General features: G+C 40.7%; 1 long non-coding RNA gene across 1 annotated transcript; it reads right to left on the reverse strand.

Moving 5' to 3' along the window:
- Positions 1 to 905: 905 nt before the first annotated feature.
- LOC126052783 (uncharacterized) lies at positions 906 to 8161 on the reverse strand. The gene is made up of 3 exons (XR_007510148.1): positions 7836 to 8161; positions 5609 to 5910; positions 906 to 2007 (listed from the first exon to the last, which is right to left on the reverse strand). It is a non-coding gene; the product is annotated as an uncharacterized LOC126052783 (long non-coding RNA).
- Positions 8162 to 11206: the final 3045 nt, after the last annotated feature.

An 11206-nucleotide genomic window follows, 5' to 3' on the forward strand; every position in this document is an offset into this window, starting at 1 on the left:
CCTTCAAGTGAGCACAATTCCGCTAACAGCAGTATATTATTTTGACAGTAAGTCAGTTGGCATAAGACTTCATTGTGTATGCCTTTTGTTTATATAATCCTTCCTAACAGTAACAAGGTGTTTACTGTTCAGCAAACACATTTTATTTTAACTGCCAACAGTAAAACTGTCTGATAAAGTTTGATTTAGCTAAAGAAAGCAAGTTCTCATTTAGCCCAAATAAATCCATGGTGCTATAGACAGCTGTTTGGAGTACATAATCCCCCAAGCTCTTATAGCGAGGCAGCTCTTGCTATTGAATGAGCGAGAGAGAGCAGGCTCAGCTGTTCAGGATGTGCTCCATTACAACTGTAATCTATAGCATCGTACTGCCATATTGTGAAAGCATTACTCACATTCAGCGGCAGCGAAGCAAATACTCCTCTGACAGATGCTCTGCAGACTGACAGCTGACACCCTAAGCTGAGCTGTATAGATTTTTCACTAAACACGTCCTGCAGCCCAGATCGATGTGGCCTGAATGTCTGCTTCTCCCCACTCTCCTGCAAAGAGATCAACATCTAATACCATTTCTGCAAGATTCTCAGGGAGTTAGCTGTCTCCAAGTGGAAAAAGTTCAGATTTCAGAGAAACAATGAATACAGACACTTCTCAAAATAACAGCTTTTTGCTGCTTGAGAGAAAGAAGAATTCATAAGCCTAAAGGCATTTTTCTTCCATTTTATGGCTGACTTTATCCTGCAGAAATTTGCCAAAGAAATGTGATTTTTAAGGCTGATATTATAAAAACTTTTGAGAGCAGCAGGGAAGAAATAGCTGATCTGTCACATGAAGTCCAAAAAAGTTGTCTGTAGCAAATGCAAAGCAAAAAAGACTTCCTGCCAAAATCAGAATATGCAGCGAGAGTATGTACACAGGCAGAAGTCAGGATGTGCATAATAAGCCAATGCTGCACTTCCATTTTAAAGAAAAGGCTGTAGAACGAATCATTTTACTGTAACGACTATAGCAATCTTCTAACCTTAACCTCAAAGCACTGGTAAAGTAGTTTACCTCTTTTTTCTCCCTTTTTTCTTTTATAGGACTACTTCATTAACACTGCTTCTGTTCCCACTGAAGTCACCAGCAGAACTCCTGTAATTCACTGAGAACAGAAGCCGTCCCATAAAGCAGTTGTGGTTTGGAAAATGCTTTCAGGAATGATAATTAGTTCAAAGCTGAAAAGCAGTCACTTACCTACAGTGAACATAAGGAACAAGCACAGAAAAGAACACAAGCTGGTTTTGAAGTGTATCACAGGAGGTTTAACTATAATTTCTGTACTGGAATTTAGGGGCAATTGGGTTGGGTTTTGTTCTCTGTTATTATTTGTGCCATCTTCAAACAGTCTAGATGCCAAGATTATAAGCTTACATTAGATCTGGGAGTTCCTGGTAGGGCAACTAGCTCTGCTTCTGATTTTCATCCTGCCACAGTGCACATTGCATGGAAAGACAAACAGATGTGTATGCCTTGCAGAAGGATTACCAGAGTTGGGTTAATTGCAAAGAACTGAAATTCCTCCTTCTGACTGAGAAGCTTCATGTTTTGAAAGCACATCTTGTGGTCACTTTTTGACTTTCAATGTGTTGATTCACTCCTTGTTCGGTTGGACTTTGCCTTTAAACTCACATTGCATTAGAGTTTTGTAAATGTATATGTAAAAGGTAAAGGATTATGTGATTATGTGATAATTGAATGAAGGCTACTCTATTAAAGTGTGGTGGGCCGACCTTGGCTGGATACCAGGTGCCCACCAAGCCGCTCTATTACTCCTCTCCTCAGCAGGACAGGTGGGGGGAAAAAATAAGGTGGAAGAAAACTGGTGGGTCAAGGTAAAGGCAGTTTAATAAAGCCAAGGCCATGCGGAAGCAAATTAAAACAAAAGATTTATTCTCTACTTCCCATTAGCAAGTGATGTCCAGCCACTTCCCAGGAAGCAGGGCTTCAGCATGCATAGCAGTTGCTCTGGAAGACAAACGTCAATCACGAGTGTCCCTGCTCCTCCTCCTTTCTCTTAGCTTTTATTGCTGAGCCGATGTCATATGGTATGGAATATCCCTTTGGTCAGTTTGGGTCAGCTGTCTTGGCTATGTCCCCTCCCAAGACTTTGCCCATCCCCAACCTACTGGTGAGGGGGGAACATTGGAGAGCCAGCCTTGATGCTGTGCCAGCACTGCTCAGCAGTAGCCAAAACACTGGTGTGCTATCAACACCTTTCTAGCTACCAATACAAAGCACAGCACTATGAGGGCTGCTCTGGGGAAAATGAACTCCATCTCAGCCAAACCCAATACGTAAAGACACAGAGAATGGAACAACTAGCAATGGTGTTGCAAGAGAGGGAGGCAAATAGGCAAGTGTGTTTATAATTTGACTGGGAAACCAAGTAATGCCACTGAAAATATTTAGGATCATCTGTTAAATTTATTTTCTCCCTAGTTTCCACAAACTGCTGTTGCATTCTAACTCTTGAGCACACCACGATGCGTAGGAAAGCAGACTCTCTGTGTCTTTGCATAGTCACACCAGAAGTTCCAGTTACTACAATACCAGTCCTGATAACAATGAAAATGCCATTAAAAAACACTAACCCTCAGCAATATTTGCTAAAGAATGTAAAAAGATTTTTTTCTCTTACATCAGCTTTACTGATGTAATTGAATTTGTACTGAACATCTCAATGCACAGTGTTACATACCTGTTTGGATACTTGTACCAGAACCAGACCAGCAATGTCCTCGGTGCATGTCAGTTTAACTGATGCCGTGCTTGAATACGTGGTGCATCTAACTTATAAACGAGGAAGATCTTGTACAGGAACACACTGTTGTTAACGTAAGTGTATGCCATTATTTAATCAATAAAACCATACATTAAACACTGCACACTCAGAAGAGAAAGGATTTAAAGATAATTACCAAATCATTGCACTCATCAAAAAATACACAAATAACACCATGTACTCAACACATTAGAGACATCTTTGTCAGAAAGGCATGTCCTTGCTTCACATACACTAATATAACTCTAGTTAGGCAAAACCATTAAATTATGCTGCTTTGTAAAAGAAGCTATCAAAATCTCATCAGTGTAGATAGCTGAAAGCAAAAGATTGTGCAACCTCAAAGGAAAAACTGGCAAAGAGCAAATCTGACCTTCAAGGAGGTATGAGATGCAGGTGGCCCATAATCAGATTGCCCAAGCCATGTATCTCATCACAAAATCATCCTAACAGTTCAGAGCAGGTTCCTCATTTTATCTGATCCTTTTAGAATCATAATAAGCAGTTTTTATAGGGTCCTGTTTCCCCTTTAAAGCCCTTAGTAACTGTTACTGGAGAACAATTACATATTTGATAGTTAGCATCACCTCCAGTGATCATTCTCCCGCTGACATTGATGTTCATACACAAACAAAAAATTCTGGCCGTAAATGGTTTAACGGCTGCAATTAGGCTGATAACACAGCCTGTTCCATATAGAGAAGATGGAATTGTCTGAAGTAAACCTAGTGACCTCTAAAATTATTTATGCCTTGAGAAACACGGTGCCCATGAGTCTGTCGGGGTACAGGCCCATGTAGACTGCCTTCTAGGCATAAACACACAAGGAAAAGTCCAGGGTAATTTTTTTCTAGTTCCACAGTAACCTAATAATAACAATTTTCCAATTATTAAAGCAGCTTCTAGATAATAATTTCAAGGTGTTTCCCAATGACACTGCCATTCTACAAAGGGTGAAACGAGGATGTTAACTAGCTAACTGCTTAGTGTCAGCTTTGTCCAGCCCTTGACCTTAACACAACTGCAGTGAGGGTTCATGTTGATTTTGGGAAGAAGGCTCTGTGCTCACGTCTGCCAGGGCTCCACCACCACGCAGGCATCTCAGGGGCTTAGTGCCAAGGCCACCACTGGCTCCTGGCCTGCAGCCCCCAAGGCTCCCTGCTGAAGGAGAGCAGCAGACCACGTGTGGCACGTTGACCGTCAGGGGTTGCTGCATGCTCCTGCAGTGCTCCACTTTGCCTGGAAAAGCAAGCACAGGGGAGCAAGGAACTCATAGTCTGTGCTGAGACTCAGCACCTTCCTTCCAGGAAGCACTGCAAAGACACAAACTGGCAACAGATTGACAATTCATGTTCTCCCCCGGTCCCTCCTCAGTCGCTCCAGCAGAGCAGAGAGTTTGATGAGGATGTCCCCAACATACTGCCTCTTTTTTCCCCCCAGCATAGCAGGAAGCCAGCAAGAGAACTGGGAAGGGGAGAAACGGCCAGCAGCAGCGGCGCTGGGACCCAGCATCAACACACTAGTTATGAAACAAAGCACTTTAGGATGCAGCTGGGGAGAACATGTGCGCCAACCAATCCAAACACAAATTAACTGCTCAACAATGCTGTTCCTGAGGCTTGCAGCCACCGAGAGTCACAAATAAGCCAGTAAAAGTTGTCAGCTTCCTACTGGACACAAGGACTTAGATATTAAAGAAGCTTTTGCTCTAAGCATCCAAAATACTCGAGTCAGACTGACCGTGGTGGGATATGACAGCCTGTACAACAGGTATTGTATGTTCCTGTGTTTCTGCAGATCTTGCAGAAAACATTCACACATGCATGCAGCATGTCTGCAGCAAAAACAAGAAAACCCTCAGCTCACCGATGTTTTCAAGAATACAAAAGAAGTAAGGCTGAAATTGAACCTCATGTCTGAAGGACTGGCACCAGCCTTCAGGAAAACTTAGATACTACTTCAGTTCTACTTTGGGGGCTGAAATGTTGTGAAGACTTTGACGGATGTTCTGTAGGAGGGTAGTTTTTATTCTGCTGTAGTAAAATACACAATTATTAATGCCTGAGAATAGCAAAGTATGCCTCTGAATACCTCATGTAAGGATTATTTGTCTCATAGACTTTGGCAATTACCAAGAAAGAGGGACCGCCCTCATGCTTAGAAATTTCTTAGAATAAATCTTTATAGCCTCCTTTATAACCATCTACCTCTACCATTATATTACAGCAAATTTTCTTTAATGCTGCTAAGAAGAACTTACATAAACTAAATACAGCCTACAGAAATTGTGGGGGAAAAAAATAGCAGGAAAGATAGCATACATGACTATAAAATAATTTAACTCTTTCAGAGAGGAATCTGAGGGTATCTGCTTTATGTGTACACTGCAAACACTATATTAACTGTGGCAGTAGAAGTACATCAAACAAAAACCAGACACATCACAGAATTCTTTACTGTTCAGATTTTATATTAAAACTTGCAATGGGCTTTATATTATTGTTGTTTCAAAATCTCAATGAGTTTTCTCGTCCTTGTCTTCAAGATTGCTCATGTGATTAACAGCAGTATGCATTCAGGGAGCATGCAAATACAACTAAGTTTTGCAATACTTTCAGGTCTGGCCTTCAGCTTCCAGCTCCAGATAATGTATTTTTGATACATACTCATTAGCCTTATTAGGTGCAGCATTTGTTGATTCTTTGAAAAAGGTTAGAGTGGAAGAGACCCGCCATGCCAAACACTGAGACAGGGTTAAGATGGACAATATTTCACGATCAGTACCTTTAAACAATTTGACATTGTGGGGTGGTTTCTTCAGTTCCTTCAAGAAATTATTTCATCACCCAGAGAAGCAAAGCACAGGGGAATTTTCACATGAACCTTCACCTAGCTTTTCATTGTCCAAATTAAACTGTTTCGTCTGCATGGAGTTGACCCTCAATAGCCCCGCTTTCACGCATATTCATGGAGCAGAGGAGATTGGTAAAATGACAGCCAAGCATGTTCTGCTTTTTCTGTTGCCAGTGTTTCAGCTGTGTAGCTTCCAGTGTGAACTTTACATGTACTCTCTCAGGGACCTGTAGCTGGTACAAGAAAATAAATGTTATTTCACGTCAAAAGCTACTGTACTTCTATCTTATACCTCTTGCATATACATGCACATGTAGAGTCATAAACCCAATTAGACCAAAGAAGGCATATGCACATCCTTAGAGAGAGAAAGTTCAGTCCTGACAGTGTTACACGTTTTGGCTACAACTGTGTATATATTTATACAGTCACGTGCCTATGTGTTCTGTCATCATATGGTATCACTGCATTCAGGACAGCTGAAGCTATAAGCTTATCCTTTCTGGATATTTATGTGACAGAAATGTGGAAGCTCTCCTCTGATTAAACAGAAGTTTCACAATATTCTTCATTTCTCTCCTACCCAGAGATAAATATTTTCTGCATTTCACAATCAGGACTTCAACATTTACAACTGGATGATCTACCCCTCTTTCTAGACTGGGATTTCTGAGCCCCTGTTTGGACCACAGTGCATACATCCATTTCTCCTGTATGTGACCAGAAAGGATGAGCTACAATCTTTCCCAAGCTTGTTGGCACTCCCCCCAGAAGTACTGTGTACCTCAGAAGAGAAAGTCTTTGCAGTTTTCTGGGGCTTTTTTTACCCCTTTTTCCAGAAGCTGTTTGTCCAAACCTGCTCTTCACTTACAGTCTGCACTGGAATAATAGCAGTGAGAAGAGAGTCGCTCTTGTGTCTTGTTTTATATAATATTAACATTTGCATGGAAAAGATAAATGCTCAGGCACATGAGTCTACTTCTAGGAGAATAAACTTTCAGATGAAGTCACCTCAGAAACCAAGGGAAGTCTTGCCACTGCTCTCCCTGGTACCACTTTGTACCTGGTACAAAGTGCCCATCTTCACATTGTCACAAAATAACAGAGCTCAGTATGCCTTTTTTTTTTCTTTTTTTTTTTTTTTTTTTAAGTAAATGAAAACACCACTAAAATGGAACTGGGCCAAATTCTCTGCAGTGGAAGAAAGGTCAACTGTGTAGACTTCAGGGTACAGCTTTGCATCTGTAATGGTAAAAAATGTGGCTGAATGTTTTCCTGATCTCATTTTTTAAACGTGTTTATTTGATTTTATTTTGCCAGCAAATTTATGCAGGTATGATTTATATGTAATAATCCCCATATTTTTTTAATTACCTTGCCATAAAACCTGAATAACTCCCCCTTACTTTGATCTCCAACACATTCTGGAGAATACTGCAGCAGGCATGCCTAAATCAGTTAAGCTATGCACAGAGCTGTTCCTGGAGGGAAGCTTTCCCACATCAGAAGATTGTGTAATAAAACTTAACACAGCTCATTAATTTTCTCTCTTAACCAATGCATCTGACAAGAAGTGACTTTGAAAACCTAAAGGAATGACACAACTCTTATGCTTTGCGTGAAACATCTGTTTCCAGCTCCTTTGCTATTAAATTGACATCTTTTTATTTGAAAAGTTCCTTTTATTTCCCAACTTCCTGCAATTGGTAATGTATATATCCCAAAGAGCTTAAATTCACAGCTTTTAAAACTTGATTAACTAAATGCTGGGTTATTCCTGTCCCAGAGGAAAAATGCCTCTCTCGCACAGACAGATTAAGTGGTACAACTATGCTTTTTAATCAATTATTAAGAATTTGTTTATTCAAGCAATGTCAGACTTCATAAAGCATCAAAACAGACTTCAAATCCCCAAATAATGTAAACACCAGTGTGATTGCATATGAAAAATGTTAGCATTCTCAGATCTGGAAAATCGATAGAATGCTAGCATGTTGTACTTGCTCCCTCGTCCATGAAGGCCACAGACAATATCATGTTTCCAACTATGAAAGCCTACAAAGCTAGTCACAAAAGCAGAAGTCTTGCACGAAGAGTTAAGGTGATTTTCAGCAGAAGCAAAACACATTCATTACCATGATTTTTCCTTTAAACTCACATCACTTACACCCATATTCATATTATATTGCTCCCTTCAATTTGCCGTTCCTGGTATACGGAGGAAGAGAAGACAAAAAAAAAACCCTGGTAAGCTTTTTCTGGATCATCTTATGTTACGTGCAGATATCAAGCATAGCTAAATTCAGGAAGCTGATTCAATTCTACTCTGAAGAACAAGATGAATGCATTTAATTACATGTTGTGTTTGTACAGAAGTTGAGTATTGTTTTGGTAACTCTGGTAAACCAGCTACACCCTACCAACTAATGCAATTTTAAGACTTTGAACTTGTTCATACACCCCCACACCTTCGAAAAAACTTTAATCGCGACTGTAGTTTAGCATTAGGGGAGACATCTCCAGGTGTGAGAGATTAGAATTCACAAGTAAGGCCACAAAAATGGATAATGCTGCATTTAAAAAAAATAATAATATATTTCTATATTTTTTCTTTTCCATGCAGTTGGCAACGAGCATGGAGAATTTGAGAAATTAAAGATTCTCAGCAAGTGTTTATTAACATAACATAGCAAAACAGGTTGTTCCAATTTTATTTCTTGAGAAGTTGTTCAAATGTACTCTGTGAATTTTTTTCTTGTAAAGGAAGGCTTAGCAGCTTGAAACTGTAGTAAAATGGGATCCTCAATCTTTACTTTTAGACAATTTGGGGGAAAACACGTCCATTTCTCATATTATGGCATCTTCCTAGTACTTTGATTGCTTTGAGAAGACACATTTTTTCTAAATGACGCAAAGATTGTCAGCAAAGACCCAGTCCTGGAAGCGATTGAATCTTCACACATGATTTTAAATAAGATGAATTGGGCAGCACCCTGAAATCACACCTGCCTCAGTGGAACTATTTAAGTATATAAAGCCCACACAGGAGTCCAAGCCGGATGGGGGTCTAAACCAGAAGTGACCGGGGAATAGCTTGATTATCAAGATGGAGCCTTCCCTCCTCTTCCTTTCTCCTAGGCTGTATCGTTGGCTTTGTGTGGTGTGTGAATCTGAGCCCGATGCTCAGCTGCTGTCTGAGCCTAGAGGTTGCTCGCTCTCTCAGTCCCGTTTCTAGGGGAAGAATGTGAAGTTTTGCCAGATCTATTCTTAACCCGTCAGTCCCAAGTGCGGTCATTTTTCTTACACACGCCATACAGATGAATTGTACTCAAAGGAGTTGGTTAGCATGTCTTTTAAACTACCTTTACACTATGGCATAAGCGGTGCCCACTATCAAGTAAAGCATGAAGCGTTGTACCAGACTGGCGACTACTGCTTTCATTTTACAGTCCCAGTTAAATAAAATGCTCAGAAGAAAGACAAAAAGGAGGAAGGGGAGGAAAAATATGTCCCTTCTAACGTTGCCAAGCCATGCAATAAGTGGGAAAATAAGGCAGTATGAGTCCAAGATGAACACAGCTTGCGTAATATACAGGATCAGGGGAACTGAGCAAACAGAGTGAGCCAGAGATTTTTGACACGTGTAAGGAGGAATGCACTCCTTAACTCATGCAGTTTGTTTCTTTTGGGGAACAAGAAGATGGCTGAAAGGTACATTGTAATATGAATCAACCCTAATATTTGCACTTTGGTACCGGCTTTGTCCGTCACTGGCACTTTTTAAAGCACAGCTTAAACAGACATGCAGGAATAAACTTGCATTTGGCAAGGAGTGGACCACCTGCTCTCTCCCAGCACTCCTTGCTGTGGTTCTGATATTTCTCTCACCAGAGCTCAGCGTGTTTTCTTTTCCTTTTATTTTCACATAACAGAGATAGCCAACCTTGCTAATCCTACAGGTTTCATACGAAAATCTCAACAGGGTGGGACGTGGGGATGACTCACTTGAGGACCTGTTGAAGAACAGGTCTGGTCTGCCTTGCAGCCAAATCCCAGGGCATCTGGGTGGTATCAGCATTAGCAGCTGTAGCCACTTGCTCTGTCCCACAGAGGATCTTCGGGTTGCCCAGAAGTCTCTATGCTAGCCAAACACATGACAGAGACCCACTTTGGAAGGCCCATCTTAACTGCTTAAACACTTCAAGCATGTTACAGATCAGCCACCCTTGCCCCATGAAGTGATTAACATCGCCATATTATCAATGCAGAAATATCTTGCCCATGTTCACACAGGAAGACCATGGCCAAACTGGTAATAAGATCCAGATTTGCTGCCTCCCACTCTGCTGCACCAAAGTGACATATTTCCACAAGCTGTGCCCTAGAAGACAGGGGAAAGAGACAGGGAAAACTCATAAAGGAAAAAAATCACCAAGCAGTGTATGGCAATAGAAATAACTCTTCTGCAGTGGTGGTTTAATGTTTGCAAGTATCAAGGAAAATACAGGAACTGTCCAAACTTTCCAGGAACAATTTCCCTTTAGGGGGTCCGAGGAAAGAGTTTCATAAGGCAAAGAATGAAAGCTTTCATCTGGATTATTTTTCCTACTGTACAAAAAAGATGATAGAACTTGCAATTCAGAGAACTAGCGGTGGGGAGAGGGAAGTAAAGACAAGCCGAATCATGTTTAATAAAAAGGTTTATAGTCATTCCTAGCAGGATCCCATCCAGCTGGCACATCACATTTGTATCACAAGCTGCACTCAGTGAATTAGAGGGTGTGTTATTGCTCCAGCAATATCACCTACAGACCTATTTAACCCCACTGTAGGGACAGCATTTTTTCCTAGTAAATCTAGGCTACCAGGAAGTATTGTGTCATGATTAAACTTAGTTTCACATGCCCTTCTTCTACCTGACATTCCAGCCTGAACTGGACCCAGCCTGGTCATTCATAACAGAAGAAAGCAGAATTATCAAAGTAAATACTGGCTGACATCAGTGATGCTGAGGACAGTAAAAAAGAGAGAACAACAGTGGTGAAACTGGCACCACGCAGAAAGCCAGCCTAAAATTTATGCCCCTCTCCCCCTGCCAATATACCGAAAGTGATTCACTGTAGTGTGTAGAACTGGGTGCGAGCCTTGTGCAGGGGGCTAAGAGAAAAGAAAGTGCTGCCCCAGTCTCTTTCATACCTCGTCTTCACATTTCTCTCACTGCTAACCATTTTCTTTCTCTCCTGTTTCACCATTTTCCTCCTCCACTAGAGCAGAAATTCAAAACATAAAATAGTGTTCCTTTTAGTGTATTTTTAAACCCCCATACTAGAAAACTTTCAGCATTATTCCTAAAGCCTTACTTATTGAGCCTTTGGATTTCATTTATATCCAAGATATAAAAAACCAGCACAGTCAAAGATTCCAACAGAAAGAAACTATAGATGATAAAACACACAATTTACATGACTTATGAAAAACCACGTTACTATACAATGTGACTATACAGAATATACAGAATGAGTTCAATTG

Source organism: Accipiter gentilis, chromosome 30, assembly GCF_929443795.1.
Source record: "Accipiter gentilis chromosome 30, bAccGen1.1, whole genome shotgun sequence".
NCBI lineage: Eukaryota > Metazoa > Chordata > Aves > Accipitriformes > Accipitridae > Astur > Astur gentilis.